Genomic DNA, 18180 nt, shown 5'->3' on the forward strand with positions numbered 1-18180 from the left:
GCACATACTAACACCGGATTGAGCGAGCAGCAGAAAATGTGAAGAATAAATGATCTCGTACTTTATCAGCAGTAATATTACAGAAATTCCCCCCCCCCCCAACCCCCCACCCCCACTTCATGATGAATGTGAGTCATCATATTCATCATGCAAAGTAAGTTGATGTCGAATGTGACATAGATTAACTCTGTGGACCGGTTGATAAATGAATGGTTAGCAGGAACATGCACAAACACAAACACACATCAATCGGTGAAATATGAATGATGAGAGACATCAGGTAGAGTAGAAGAAGAGGGCATATTGAAAAGGGGAAGGCTTCACCGGGATGCTGATGCATATATACAGTGTCAATAAGATTGTCGCTAATAAATGCATTCTTGACATCAAGCTGATGAACGAAACAATGTCGAGAGAGCGCGAGGCTGAGTACTGTATGAATATTTGTTGGCTTAACAACCGGACTGAAAGTGTCACCATAATTAATCCCCATCTGCTGACTGCGACCATTAGCAACAAGGCGAGCTGTGTAGCGACCTAGGGATCCATCTGCATTATACATGTGCTAGAAGAGCCACATAGAACGAACTATGTTTGCGTCTGTAGTTCTTGGAACAAGTGTCCAAGTATTATTTTTAAGCAAAGCATTATATTCATCTTGTATAGCATTTTGCCAGTTAGGATTAGTAAGAGCCCATGAATAGGGATTCTGAAAGGGTAAGACATGTAATATGTGTAGGTTTAAACGTTAGACAGGTTTGGTGATTCCAAGATGGGAACTGTGGGCGCATAATAAGATGTGTGGGCAGTGGGTGGAGTGTTTTGGGTGCGAAGAGTAGGTGAAGTGTGTTGTATTTCGGTTGTAGGTTGATTCGAGGATGGTTGAGGCTCACTTAGAGGGTTGGAAGGCTATGTGGATTCAGTTTAGGTTGAGGGGATAGGTATGGTCGTGGACGAGGTGTGGGGTTGGGTTAGATCATTTGTTGTTTATTGGTAGATTGGGCTATTAGGGTGGTAATAGAATTCTAGAAGGATTAGGATGAGGTCGGTTGGGAGTCACGGTGCCATAAGGAAACATATTTTCATTGAATGTGACATGTCATGAAATGATTTTTTTATGTGTGTCAAGGTCAAGACAACGATATCCGTGATGGTACGGTATAGAACTTAGAGCAATGATATCTACGTTGATTGGAAGGATAACAGAAGAAGATACACGGTATAGAATTGGGAGCGAGTTTATTAGTGGTGTTAAGGTAAGGGTAACACAGACAACCAAAAACCCAAAAAAAGACATAGTTATGTTTGAAGTTATATAGACGAACGTGGGAATTGTCATGATCAATGGAAGATGACGGTATGATGTTGAGTAGGTAAGTTATCATGTGAAGAGCCTCAATCCAGAATTGAGGTGGTAAGTGTGCTTGAAAGAGAATGGTGCGAATTAAGTTCTTCATGGTTCGTATCATGCGTTCTGATTTATTGTTTTATTGAGATGTTTGAGTGCAGGATAAACGAATATGTATTCCATTTGATTGAAACATATGATATGATGAATCAATTTGTTGTCCCAAGTTTTCCATTGATAGATCAAGCTATAAATATATAATAAAAGAAATCACCCATATTGGGCCAAGCCGTAAAACACTATGAGGTAATACATATAATAATGGCTAATATAAATGATCCAACTTCATCTTCTTTCTCTATATCTTTTCAACCAAGCTTTGTTTTGTAGATCTTCGGTATCTATCCCCTCTCCAGCCACCGGCACCTCGCCGGTGGTCCGACCTTTTTCTTCTTCTTTTTTCCGGCGATCGGAGTGTTTTTCCGGTTGACTTTTCTTTTCCTTGCTGCCGTTTTCGTGACAGGTTCTGAAGGTTGGCCGAGAGCCAAGATGATCGCCTACTTTGTTTTTGTTACGGCCATTGCTTCCCTTGTATCCTCTTCGTTTCTATTTGTCTTGCCCGAATCTCGCCAGATTTTCTCTCCCGAGCACCGGTAGGGTGACATTTTCTCGTCCTCCTATGTTTATTTGGTTTTTCTCGTCGTGGGTTTGGGTTGTTAGTGGATCTGGTTGAGTTGATCCTTCGCCGAATTTGTTTTTCATCATCGGAGTTTTGGTTTTCCGGCTACATTCAGCTTTTTTGGCCAGCCGACGAGTGCCGTTGGTACTCTGTGTAGTGACCCGAACTTTTCCATGTTTATATATATTAAATGAAATTGATATTTACATGATTAAATGTTTCCAACATGTTAAGCAATCAAACTTGTTAAGACTTGATTAATTGAAATGAGTTTATGTAGTCAATTGATCACGCAAGTTGACTGGCGATTCACGAACGTTTAAACTTGTAACAACTACATGATGATATATATATATATATATATATATATATATATATATATATATATATATATATATATATATATAGTTAACATGAGATTATTATAAGTAAATATCTCACTAAGTATATTAACAATGAGTTATGTACATAAAAATGAGACTAGTGAATTCAGAAACTCGAAACGATATATATAACGATTATCGTTATAACAACGTCTTACTAAATAAATATGTATCATATTAAGATATTAATATACTATGTTTAACATGATAAAATGATAATTAAATATATCCTTAAGTGAGTAACAATAAACTACATATGTAAAAACAAGACTACTAACTTAAGAGTTTTGAAACGAGTTATATATATAACGATTATCATTGTAACGACATTTTAATATATATATCGTATTAAGATATATTCATACACCATGTTATCATGATAATATGATAATTTAACATCTCACTAAATATAATAAACAATGGGTTAACTACATTAAATAAGATCGTTATCTTAAAGGTTTCAAAAACAACACTTACATGTAACGACTAACGATGACTTAACGACTCAGTTAAAATGAATATACATGTAGTGTATTAAGATGTATTAGTACACTTTTGAAAGACTTCAAAACACATATCAAAGTACTTCTACTTAGCAAAAATGCTTACAATTACATTTACATTCATTTTCATCAACAATTCTACTCGTAGTCATTCAGTATTCATACCCGTATTATACACAGCTTCTAGACGTACTTACTATGGGTATATACCAATAGGAACTAGCATGAGATTCCACTCTTGATTATGTCATGCATGACTAATCAAATTTAACTTCTACCATGAACTAGTCAACTAACTAGAACTCCTTTTAACCCCACTCACCACTCACCATTCACCACTCACCAATCAATCCATTTCACTTCCAATTCTCTTTCTAATTCTCTCTCAACACCTACACACACTTATGAACGAATTTTTCTAGTAAACTTCATCATCTTCATCAAAAATTACTTCAAGAATCAAGCTTTAATCATCATAGGAAGAACACTTCAAAAATCCTTTCAAGTTTACTAGTTTACTTCCAAGCTTTCTAATCTATTCCAAGTAATCATCTAAGATCAAGAAACCTTTGTTATTTACAGTAGGTTATCTTTATTATTCAAGGTAATATTCATATTCAAACTTTGATTCGATTTCTATAACTATAAACTATCTTAATTTGAGTAAAAATCTTACTTGAACTTGTTTTTGTGTCATGATCCTACTTCAAGAACTTTCAAGCCATCCAAGATCCTTTGAAGCTAGATCATTTCTTATCACTTCCAGTAGGTTTACCTACTAAACTTGAGGTAGTAATTATGCTCTTAACATCATTCGATTTATATATATATATATATATATATATATATATATATATATATATATATATATAGCTATCTTATTCGAAGATTTAAACTTGTAATCACTAGAACATAGTTTAGTATATTCTAAACTTGTTTGCAAATAAAGTTAATCCTTCTAATTTAACATTTAAAATCAACTAAACACATGTTATATATCTATATTATATGCTAACTTAATGATTTAAAACCTGGAAACACGATGAACACCGTAAAACCGGATATACGCCGTCGTAGTAAAATCGGGGGCTGTTTTGGTTTGGATAATTAAAAACTATGATAAACTTTGATTTAAAAGCTATACTTCTGGGAAAATGATTTTTTTTATGAACATAAAACTATATACAAAAATCATGATTAAACTCATAGTGGAAGTATGTTTTTCAAAATGGTCATCAAGACGTCGTTCTTTCGACTGAAATGACTACCTCTACAAAAACGACTTGTAACTTGTATTTCCGACTATAAACTTATACTTTTTCTGTTTAGATTCATAAACTTAAGTTCATTATGAAACCATAGCAACTTGAATCACTCAAAACGGATTTAAAACGAAGAAGTTATGGGTAAAACAAGATTGGATAATTTTGCTTGTTGTAGCTACGTGAAATTTGTAACAAATCTATTCAAATCATAACTAACTTATATTGTATTACACATGTATTCTAACATATATTATGTAATCTTGGGATACCATAGACACGTATACATTGTTTTGACATATCATATCGACCCATCTATATGATATATTTCGAAACAACCATAGACACTCTATATGCAGTAATGTTTGAGTTAGCTATACAGGGTTGAGGTTGATTCCAAAATAATATATATACTTTGAGTTGTGATCGAGTCTAAGACTTGTAGACACTGGGTCGTGGATTGATTCGAGATAATATTTATATTGATTTTTTTCTGTACATCTAACTGTGGACAACTAGTTGTAGGTTACTAACGAGGACTGCTGACTTAATAAACTTAAATCGTTAAAATGTAATAAAAATATTGTTAATATATTTCGATCATACTTTGATATATATGTACATATTTGTTATAGGTTCGTGAATCGACCAGTGGCCAAGTCTTACTTCCCGACGAAGTAAAAATCTGTGAAAGTGAGTTATAGTCCCACTTTTAAAATCTGATATTTTTGGGATGAGAATACATGCAGTTTTATAAATGTTTTACGAAATAGACACAAGTAATAGAAACTACATTCTATGGTTGAATTATTAAACCGAATATGCCCCTTTTAGCTTGGTAGCCTAAGAATTAGGGAACTGACCCCTAATTGACGCGAATTCTAAAGGTAGATCTACGGGAACTTACAACCCCCATTCTGGAATTTGGAATGCTTTAGTACTTCGAGTTTATCATGTTCGATGGGTGTCCCGAAATGATGGGGATATTCTATATGCATCTTGTTAATATCGGTTACCAGGTGTTCACCATATGAATGATTTTTATCTCTATGCAGTTTGCGAAATGCCTGATATGAGATGTGTTATAAAAATGAAATCTTGTGATCTATTATTATGATTTGATAATATAGAGGTTAAACCTATAACTCACCAACATTTTTGTTGACGTTTTAAGCATGTTTATTCTCATGTGATTATTAAGAGCTTCCGCTGTTGCATACTAAAATAAGGACAGGATTTGGAGTCCATGCTTGTATGATATTGTGTAAAAACTGCATTCAAGAAATTTATTTCACTGTAATATATTTTTATTGTAAACCATTATGTAGTGTTCGTGTGTAAACGATATATTTTAGATTATCATTATTTGATAATCTACGTATTGTTTTTTTTTTAAAATCTTTATCGATAAAATAGAAGTTATGGTTTTTTTAATAATGAATGCAGTCTTTGAAAAACGTCTCATATAGAGGTCAAAACCTCGCGACGAAATTAATTAATATGGAACGTTTACAATCTATATGAACGGGACATTTCAGTTGGTTTCCGAGCGTTGGTCTTAGAGAACCAAAAATTGCATTAGTGTGTGTCTAACCGAGTTTGTTAGGATGCATTAGTGAGTCTGGACTTCGACCGTGTTTTCTTTAAAAACGATTGCTTAACACTTTTTGTTGGAAACTATATATTATTAATATGTAAATATTATGTGATATATTAATCTCTTAACGTGTTTGATATTGTGTGATAGATGTCTACCTCTAGTACAAATCTCATCAACTCACCAAATAATAATGAAGAGTCGAATATATTTTGGGAAGATTCACAAATTCCCGAAGAGGAACCGAAAGAAGAGGAACCGGAATAGGAGGAACCAGAAGAAGAGGAATCGGAAGAAGAGGTTCCGGAGGAGGAAATATTAGGAACCACAGAAAAACAGATAAATAAAAGAAAACCTTCAATCAATGGACCAAATTTAATAATGGTCAATGGTGTTTCCACCGAGGAAGCAAAATATTGGGAAGATTACCAATTTTCTGATGAATCAGATCCCGATGAGGATTTCGATGATGTTATAGAAATTACCTCGACCCAATTTGAAAAAGCAAAAGAAAATAATAAGGGAAAGGGCATCAAAATAGAGAAACCTGATTCCAACCCCGATGAACTTTATATGTATCGTCAACACCCGTATTTCTTAAGTTGTAACAATAACCCGGGAACCTCTAAGCCACCAGGTTTTTCTAAACCACTTGTGAGACAACGGCTCATATTAGAGGAACATCATATATCCCTAGAAAATTAGCAAAACGAAACAGGTCCGAAGAAGAAGAAACTAGTGAGTCGGAATAAAGAGTTGTAATCATGAGGTATAAAAAATGTAAAATAAGTGTGCTTATATTTTTCTTGTTGTATGTGAAAATTGCTTGTATTATTTGATAATTATCTTTTACGAATCTAACTCTCGTCTATTTTTACAGTATAAAAACAAAAAATGGATGTTAAGGATAGACAACCAAAAATTTTAGAAGACCTATCCGGGGACATGATTGATGAAATCTTGTCTAAAGTCGGTCAGAATTCGTCGGCACCATTATTTACGGTAAAATTAGTTTGTAGAACATTTGAAGAACGATCCAGGCATGCCTTAGTTTATAAAAGGCTTTCATTTGAAAGATGGGGTATATCACATTGGGGACACCGTAAGTTACGCCGTGTTTTCTTTAAAGCGTTAAATGCGGGGAACCCAAATGTAATTTTATGCTACGGGTTAAGAACCTATTTTGACTTAACATATCCCAACGTAGGACTTCGTGAGTTAGAAAGAGCTTCTAACATGCAACATAAAGAAGCATGTTATGCTTACGGGTTAGTGATGTTCGCTTCTCACCAAAGTGAGAAAAAGAACATCCGATTACAACTTTTAAATAAAACCTTCCCACAAGTGACAGATTCAGTAGTTGGGATGAGAAACAAGGTTTTTAGATTATTACGAGGCTGTTGGGCATTACGTAACCCTCGTCCTTGTGAAGACGTTACAACATGCTGCCTAGCCAACGGCCACAACAGTTATTTTCCACAAGACCAAGGATGGGAAATAATATTAGTAAAACCAGAATGTATGACCTGTTTCTGGACCTATGAATTACGTGTTTTTATTGCCTTTGCTGAATGACTTGCGTATTATATCACACCCCCAAATAGGGCCTGGGGTATTTGTGACTAATTATATCAAATCACAGTTGTATAAACGACAACGACTCTACATGAGACGTTTTGTTGAGTTTTGCAGCGGAAGATAAATATGTCTTTAATTGATATGATATGTAATGAAGACTCCAAGTATAGCAAGCAATCATCATCAAAGCAGTAGATATACAGCGGAAGCAATATTTAAGTACCTGAGAATAAATATGCTTAAAAAGTCAACACGAGATTGAGTGAGTTCATAGGTTTGTCATAAATAATGATTTCAGTAATAGTGTTAGACCACAAGATTTAGTTTGTAAAGTTGATCTCCCGCAGGATCAAAAGTTATGCCAGTGCGTGATATTTAGACTAAACATTGTTTGCCCCGTGACAAGTTGTTCTGTCCTTGTCGTTTTAATTTCATTATCAAGTAATACAACGACTTAGTCAAATGTATCGGGGACGTTACTCCCGATAGGCCTATCCCCAATAATTAAGAATGCCGCAGCAATTAAAAATATCACTGTAGAGACTTAGTCGGACATAGCCGGGTATAGCATAGTTTTAACAGTTGGTACTGATATTTAGACTAGACTTTCAAGTTTGCCCCGTAACAAGTTATCGTTTATACTTGTCGGTTGGGGACTTGCTGGTCATAGCCCAACATATCATAGTTTAATAGTTGGTACTTGTATTTAGACTAGACTTTCAAGTTTGCCGCGTAACAAGTTATCGTTTATACTTGTCGGTTGGGGACTTGCTGGTCATAGCCCAACATATCACTGTTTAATAGTTGATAGGTGTAAAACAATTATAAAAGTTGCGCATGTATTCTCAGCCCAAAAATGTAAAGAGTAAAAGGGATTATATGAAACTCACGATACTGTATTTCGTATTTCGTAATAATTAAGCTTATGAGCGGTACTAAACAAGTGCAGTATTGTCCTCGGATTCACGAACCTATATCAGTTATGTATATATTAAAACATATAATAACAATTAATCAGTTTATATATTTTAATTTTATTAATATACTTCTTAAATAAATAATTAATTATTTAGCTATATTCATTTTATATATAAATATTTAATGTTTATATATCTATCAGATTTAAAGTATATGATATGTCAATATCATATATTGATGTTTAGGAATTTTATATCATGTATTAAAACTTAATATATATGTGTGTGTGTCTATATATATATATATATATATATATATATATATATATATATATATATATATATATATATATATATATATATATATATATATATATATATATATATATATATATATATATATATATATATATATATATATATATATATATATAATTGCAATATTTATTTGTACTAATACTAATAACAGTGATAATAATAATGATTAATAACTCATTATAATTTAAATATATTTATTTTCAATATTTGAAATAATTACTCAATAGTAATTTAAAAAGGTAAATTATCAATGTTAATGTGTTTAAATTAAAATATCTTAGTATTACTAATAATAATCTTGAAGATAATAATATTAGTATTCATATTAATAACTTTAATAACAATTGTAGTGTAATTATGTTAATGATAATAATTATAATAAAAATGATGAGTTTTAAAAAAAATAGTGATACCTTTAATAATAATAATAATAATAATAATAATAATAATAATAATAATAATAATAATAATAATAATAATAATAATAATAATAATAATAATAATAATAATAATAATAATTAGTAATTATAATAATGAAAATAGAGTTGGAAACTACCTTTGAAGTTTTTCTAAAAAGAATATGCCCAAGACGGGACTCGAACCCACGACCTCACGCTAACCCGAACAACACCTTAACCAACTGCTCTGCTCAATTATTTCTATTTTAAATCACCTCTAAATATATATATCCTGTATATCTGTTTTCTCTAGTCTCCCTTCTTCTTCACATGAACAATCGACCAGAGGATCAACAACAAGGTTTTGAATTGGTTTTGGGATTGATAAACGAAACAGAAACGACTTAGTGATGGGTATATTTGATCAATTAAACACAAAAAAAAAAATATAAAGGCCTGCTGTTCGTCGCATATAGATAAAAAAAATATATTTGATTTTTGATTTTGAAAACGTTTTAGCTCCCAATTTCTAAATGAAAAAGGTTTTAAATCATTCCTAGAATCTTTTCAAAACATCAATTGATCCTAAAACATCTAAACGAACTCGAAATTCACGACGAACAAAAATGTTGACTTTTTCAATTTAAACTTTGACTCTAAAATTCGTTCTTGATTCTGCAAATTAAAAATTGAAACCTTGCAGATAGATTGAGTAAATTATTCCTAACAACATGGTATTTATATATTTTGAAATATAATTCGGATTCGAGACTTTGATTAAATGGGACACGAACAGAGATAATGGCTGCTTTTTTTCTAATTTTTCTGTTTTTAAATTATCAGATAAAAGCTGCTTTAATTGATAATTGATAATGATAATGGAAAATGATTAGATTACACTTAGATGATCAACTACAATTTATGTGTGTCGATCCATTAATCAATCAATTTAGACAGGAACCGAAAAATAAATAATAAATAAAAAAAACACAGATAAAAAATGGAGCAGGTATCACGATGGGAAAAAAAGATAGATAGTGTTATGACCTAATTAGGTATGTTACTTTTTATTTTATTTTTTTAATTAATATTAATAGTTAATAATTATATTAATAATAATACAAATTAATAATTATATTAATAATAATAATAATACTTTTAATATTATTAATAATGATAATTAATAATAATAATAATAATAATAAGTATAACAATAATATTAGTAATAATAATAATATTACAATTTAAATGTATCTCATTTCATTATATATTTCAAGTAATATATAACTAATACTGATATTGGTATTAATAATAATAATAATAATAAAATAATAATATAACAACAATATTATCTTGTATAAAGTTTTAGTTATAACAATTAAGTCGTATTATATTTCAAGTTTTATTTGTTCGTGAACCGTCGGAATTCGTTCGAATTTAAATGAAATCATGTTGAGGTTTTGTTTAAACTTTTTTTTTCGAAAATTTTTCTGGGTTGTCACATATTAACTGGAATTGCCTTCGCAACTACCTTGTATCAAAGTTATTGTGTGCTATATTTCATACTATATGTAAAATTGCGGTATTATACGTTTGTAAAATATTGTATAAAAGTTTGAGTGCGAAATATTATTATCATTTTTTCATATAGAATTGTAGTAGTTGAATTGTATATTAGCTGCTAAGTATGAACTTAACGGGTAGGTACTACCCGAATTATAAATTATAAAACGCTAATATGAAGAAAAAGCTTTTATAAATGAGTTCATATCATGCTACGAAATACTATTAACTACTCTTAATATTCTATATGATTAACTTAATTCTTTTGGGCTATTTTTGAAGGAAATGGCACAGACGACTCGTCAGAATTTGAACATGAGCGAGGAAGACTTCCGTGTTTTCCTTGCAGCAAACATAGCCGCAGTACAGGCTGCAATGCAAAACAACAACAATAACTCGGAATCTAGCAATGCAAATAACGCCACAAGAAATCGTGTAGGATGCTCCTACAAAGAATTCATTGCCTGTAAACCTCTGGAATTCGATGGAACCGAGGGTCCAATCGGATTGAAACGGTGGACCGAAAAGGTTGAATCGGTGTTTGCCATAAGTAAGTGTACTGAAGATGACAAAGTAAAGTACGCTACGCATACCTTCACAGGTACTGCGTTAACATGGTGGAATACCTATCTAGAACAAGTGGGACAAGATGCTGCGTACGCACTACCGTGGTTAGCATTCAAACATATGATGACTGAGCAGTATCGTCCCAGAAGCGAGGTCAACAAGCTAAAAGTAGAGCTTAAGGGATTACGAACACAAGGATTCGATATTACCATGTACGAACGGCGATTCACGGAGTTGTGCTTATTGTGCCCGAGAGCGTTCGAAGATGAAGAGGAGAAAATCGACGCATTTGTAAAAGGGTTACCAGAAAGGATCCAAGAAGATATAAGTTCACACGAGCCCGCTTCTATACAAAAGGCGAGTTAAATGGCTCATAAACTCATAAATCAGATTGAGGAAAGAGTTAAAGAGCAGACGGTCGAAGAAGCCAACACGAAAAAAATCAAAAGAAAGTGGGAAGAAACCAGTGACAAGGGTCACAATTATAACAATCAACACAACAATCACAACTTCAATCGCACCAATTATCGTAACAACAAACGCAACAACAATCGTTCCAATAACAACTACAACAACCATCCTAACAACAATAACCACCACAACAATCGTCCCAACATCAATAACAACCGCAACAACAACAATTCCTATAATAATAATAATCAGAAAAAGCCATGCCAAAGGTGTGAAGAGTACCACCCGAATGAGTTCTGCACGACATTTTGCACAAAGTGTAAAAGAACTGGCCATGGTGCGAGAAAGTGTGAGGTCTACGGCCCAATGAATAACATAAATAAAAGAACAGATAATGTCAGAACAAGTAATGCCGCCTTTGTTTGTTATGGATGTGGAAAACCGGGCCACATTAGGAGTAATTTCCCGAACCCAGAGAAAAATAATGGGCAAAGTCATGGAAGAGTTTTCAATATTAATACGGCAGAAGTGCAGGAAGACCCGGAGCTTGTTATGGGTACGTTTCTCATTGAGAATAAATCTGCTTATGTTTTATTTGATTCGGGTGCGGATAGGAGCTATATGAGTAGTGATTTTTGTGCCAAATTAAGTTGTCCATTGACGTCTTTGGATAATAAATTTTTACTTGAATTAGCAAACGGTAAATTAATTTCAGCAGATAATATATGTCGGAATCGAGAAATTAAACTGGTTAGCGAAACTTTTAAGATTGATTTGATACCAGTAGAGTTAGGGAGTTTTGATGTGATAATCGGCATGGACTGGTTGAAAGAGGTGAAAGTAGAGATTTTTTGTTACAAAAATGCGATTCGCATTGTATGAGAAAAAGGAAAATCCTTAATGGTGTACGGAGAAAAGAGCAATGCGAAGCTAAATCTTATTAGTAATTTGAAGGCGCATAAACTAATAAGAAAAGGTTGCTATTCTGTTCTAGCACACGTCGAGAAAATCAATACCAAAGAAAAGGACATCAGTGATGTTCCCGTCGCAAAAGAATTTCCCGATGTATTTCCGAAAGAATTACCGGGACTACCTCCACACCGATCCGTTGAATTTCAAATATATCTTGTACTATGAGCTGCACCGATAGCTCGTGCTCCATACAGACTCGCACCCAGCGAAATGAAGGAACTCCAGAGCCAATTGCAAGAACTTTTAGAGCGTGGTTTCATTCGACCAAGCACGTCACCGTGGGGAGCCCCTGTTTTGTTTGTCAAGAAGAAAGATGGTACATTCAGGTTGTGTATCGACTACCGAGAGTTGAACAAACTTACCATCAAGAACCGTTACCCACTACCGAGAATTGACGACTTATTTGATCAATTACAAGGTTCTTCACTTTATTCGAAGATTGATTTACGTTCCAGATATCATCAAATGCGGGTGAAGGAGGATGATATTCCGAAGACTGCTTTTAGGACACGTTACGGTCATTACGAGTTTATGGTTATGCTGTTTGGTTTAACTAACGCACCAGCTGTGTTCATGGACCTCATGAACCGAGTGTGTGAGCCATATCTTGACAAGTTTGTCATTGTCTTCATCGATGACATACTTATCTACTCAAAGAATGATCATGAGCACGAAGAACATTTGAGAAAAGTGCTAGAGTTGTTAAGGAAAGAAAAACTGTACGCTAAGTTTTCAAAGTGTGCATTTTGGTTGGAAGAAGTTCAATTTCTCGGTCACATAGTGAACAAAGAAGGTATTCAGGTGGATCCGGCAAAGATTGAAACCGTTGAAAAGTGGGAAACCCCGAAAACTCCGAAACACATACGCAAATTTTTAGGATTAGCTGGTTACTACAGAAGATTCATCCAAGATTTTTCCAAAATAGCAAAACCCTTGACTACATTAACGCATAAAGGGAAGAAATTTGAATGGAAGGATGAACAAGAAAAAGCATTTCAATTGTTGAAGAAGAAGTTAACTACGACACCTATATTGTCATTGCCTGAAGGGAATGATGATTTTGTGATATATTGTGACGCCTCAAAGCAAGGACTCGATTGTGTATTAATGCAACGCACGAAAGTAATTGCTTATGCGTCTAGACAATTGAAAATTCACGAGCAGAATTATAGGACACATGATTTGAAATTAGGCGCGGTTATTTTTGCATTAAAGACTTGGAGACACTAATTATATGGGGTCAAAAGTATTATATACACCGACCACAAAAGTCTCCAACATTAATTTTATTAGAAACAACTGAACATGAGACATCGTAGGTGGATTGAACTGTTGAATGATTACGACTTTGAGATTCATTACCACCCGGGGAAGGCAAATGTGGTAGCCGACACCTTGAGCAGAAAGGATAGAGAACCTATACGAGTAAAAGCTATGAATATAATTATTCATACTAACCTTACTACTCAAATAAAAGAGGCACAACAGGAGGTTATAAAAGGGGGAAAGTTGAAGGATGAAATACCCAAAGGATCGAAAAAACATCTTAATATTCGGGAAGACGGAACCCGGTATAGGGCTGAAAGAATTTGGGTACCAAAGTTTAGAGATATGAGAGAAATGGTACTTAAGGAAGCACATAAAACCAGATACTCAATACATCCTGGAGCAGGAAAGATGTACAAAGATCTCAAGAAACACTTTTGATGGCCGGGTATGAAAGCCGATATTGCTAAATACGTAGGAGAATATTTAACTTGTTCTAAGGTCAAAGCTGAACATCAGAAACCATCAGGTCTACTTCAAAAACCTGAAATCCCGAAATGGAAATGGGAAAACATTACCATGGATTTCGTTACTAAATTGCCAAGGACTGCAAGTGGTCATGATACTATTTGGGTAATAGTCGCTCATCTCACCAAGTCAGCACACTTTCTACCAATGAGAGAAGATGATAAAATGGAAAAGTTGGCGCGTTTATACTTGAAGGAAGTAGTCTCCATACATGGAATACCAATCTCTATTATCTTTGATAGAGATGGCAGATTTGTTTCAAGGTTTTGGCAGACATTACAACAAGCATTGGGAACTCGTCTAGATATGAGTACTGCCTATCATCCACAAACTAATGGGCAGAGTGAAAGGACGATACAGATGCTTGAAGACATGTTACGAGCATGTGTTATTGATTTTGGAAACAGTTGGGATCGACACCTACCGTTAGTAGAATTTTCCTACAACAACAGTTACCACTCGAGTATCGAAATGGCACCGTTCAAAGCACTTTATGGTAGAAAGTGCATGTCTCCGATTTGTTGGAGTGAGGTAGGGGATAGACAGATTACGGGTCCAGAGATAAACTACCGAGAAAATCATCCAAATTCAACAACGGTTGAAAACCGCCCAGAGTCGACAAAAGAGCTACGCGGACCTTAAAAGAAAAGATATAAAATTTGAAATTGGGGAGATGGTCATGCTTAAGGTTTCACCTTGGAAAGGTGTTGTTCGATTTGGTAAACGGGGAAAACAAAATCCAAGATACATTGGACCATTCAAGATTATAGATCGTGTCGGACCAGTAGCCTATCGACTTGAATTACCTCAACAACTCGCCAATGTACATAATACCTTCCACGTCTCAAATTTGAAGAAATGCTTAGCCAAAGAAGATCTCACTATTCCTTTAGATGAAATCAAAATCAACGAAAAACTAAAATTCGTTGAAGAACCCTTCGAGATAATGGATCATGAGGTTAAAAGACTCAAGCAAAACAAGATACCAATCGTTAAGGTTCGATGGAATGCTCGTAGGGGACCCGAGTTCACCTGGAAGTGTGAAGATCAAATGAAGCTAAAATACCCGTACCTATTTCCAGAAGATGCGTCAACACCTTCAACAGCTTATAATTTCGGGACGAAATTTATTTAACGGGTAGGTACTGTAGTGACCCGAACTTTTCCATGTTTATATATATTAAATGAAATTGATATTTACATGATTAAATGTTTCCAACATGTTAAGCAATCAAACTTGTTAAGACTTGATTAATTGAAATGAGTTTATGTAGTCAATTGATCACCCAAGTTGACCGGCGATTCACGAACGTTTAAACTTATAACAACTACATGATATATATATATATATATATATATATATATATATATATATATATATATATATATATATATATATATATATATATAGTTAACATGAGATTATTATAAATAAATATCTCACTAAGTATATTAACAATGCGTTATGTACATAAAAATGAGACTAGTGAATTCAGAAACTCGAAACGATATATATAATGATTATCGTTATAACAACGTCTTACTAAATACATATGTATCATATTAAGATATTAAAATACTATGTTTAACATGATAAAATGATAATTAAATATATCCTTAAGTGAGTAACAATAAACTACATATGTAAAAATAAGACTACTAACTTAAGAGTTTCGAAACGAGTTATATATATAACGATTATCGTTGTAACGACATTTTAATATATATATATATATATATATATATATATATATATATATATATATATATATTTATATATATATATTATATATATATATATATATATATATATATATATATATATATATATATATATATATATCGTATTAAGATATATTCATACACCATGTTATCATGATAATATTATAATTTAACATCTCACTAAATATAATAAACAATGGGTTAACTACATTAAATAAGATCGTTATCTTAAAGGTTTCAAAAACAACACTTACATGTAACGACTAACGATGACTTAACGACTCAGTTAAAATGAATATACATGTAGTGTATTAAGATGTATTAGTACACTTTTGAAAGCCTTCAAGACACATATCAAAGTACTTCTACTTAGCAAAAATGCTTACAATTATATTTACATTCATTTTCATCAACAATTCTACTCGTAGTCATTCAGTATTCGTACCCGTATTATACACAGCTTCTAGACGTACTTACTATGGGTATATACCAATAGGAACTAGCATGGGATTTCACTCTTGATTATGTCATGCATGATTAATCAAATTTAACTTCTACCATGAACTAGTCAACTAACTAGAACTCCTTTTAACCCCACTCACCACTCACCATTCACCACTTACCATTCACCACTCACCAATCAATCCATTTCACTTCCAATTCTCTTTCTAATTCTCTCTCAACACCTCCACACACTTATGAACGAATTTTTATAGTAAACTAATCATCATCTTCATCAAAAATTACTTCAAGAATCAAGCTTTAATCATCATAGGAAGAACACTTCAAGAACACTTCAAAAATCCTTTCAAGTTTACTAGTTTACTTCCAAGCTTTCTAATCCATTCCAAGTAATCATCTAAGATCAAGAAACCTTTGTTATTTACAGTAGGTTATCTTTCTTATTCAAGGTAATATTCATATTCAAACTTTGATTCGATTTCTGTAACTATAAACTATCTTAATTCGAGTAAAAATCTTACTTGAACTTGTTTTTGTGTCATGATCCTACTTCAAGAACTTTTAAGCTATCCAAGATCCTTTGAAGCTAGATCATTTCTTGTCACTTCCAGTAGGTTTACCTACTAAACTTGAGGTAGTAATGATGTTCTTAACATCATTCGATTCATATATATATATATATATATATATATATATATATATATATATATATATATATATATATATATATATATATATATATATATCTTATTCGAAGATTTAAAATTGTAATCACTAAAATATAGTTTAGTATATTCTAAACTTGTTCGCAAACAAAGTTAATCCTTCTAACTTAAATTTTAAAATCAACTAAACACATGTTCTATATCTATATGATATGCTAACTTAATGATTTAAAACCTGGAAACACGATGAACACCGTAAAACTGGATATACGCCGTCGTAGTAAAACCGGGGGCTGTTTTGGTTTGGATAATAAAAAACTATGATAAACTTTGATTTAAAAGCTATACTTATGGGAAAATAATTTTTCTTATGAACATGAAACTATATCCAAAAATCATGGTTAAACTCAAAGTGGAAGTATGTTTTTCAAAATGGTCATCAAGACGTCGTTCTTTCGACTGAAATGACTACCTCTACAAAAACGACTTGTAACTTGTATTTCTGGCTACAAAATTATACTTTTTCTGTTTAGATTCATAAACTTAAGCTCATTATGAAACCATAGCAACTTGAATCACTCAAAACGGATTTAAAACGAAGAAGTTATGGGTAAAACAAGATTTGGATAATTTTGCTTGTTGTAGCTACGTGAAATTTGTAACAAATCTATTCAAATCATAACTTAACTAACTTATATTGTATTACACATGTATTCTAACATATATTATGTAATCTTGGGATACCATAGACACGTATACAATGTTTTGACATATCATATCGACCCATCTATATAATATATTTCGGAACAACCATAGACACTCTATATGCAATATTGTTTGAGTTAGCTATACAGGGTTGAGGTTGATTCCAAAATAATATATATACTTTGAGTTGTGATCGAGTCTGAGACTTGTAGACACTGGGTAGTGGATTGATTCGAGATAATATTTATATTGATTTTTTTCTGTACATCTAACTGTGGACAACTAGTTGTAGGTTACTAACGAGGACTGCTGACTTAATAAACTTAAATCGTTAAA

Source organism: Rutidosis leptorrhynchoides, chromosome 11 (genome assembly GCF_046630445.1).
Source record: "Rutidosis leptorrhynchoides isolate AG116_Rl617_1_P2 chromosome 11, CSIRO_AGI_Rlap_v1, whole genome shotgun sequence".
Classification (NCBI taxonomy): domain Eukaryota; kingdom Viridiplantae; phylum Streptophyta; class Magnoliopsida; order Asterales; family Asteraceae; genus Rutidosis; species Rutidosis leptorrhynchoides.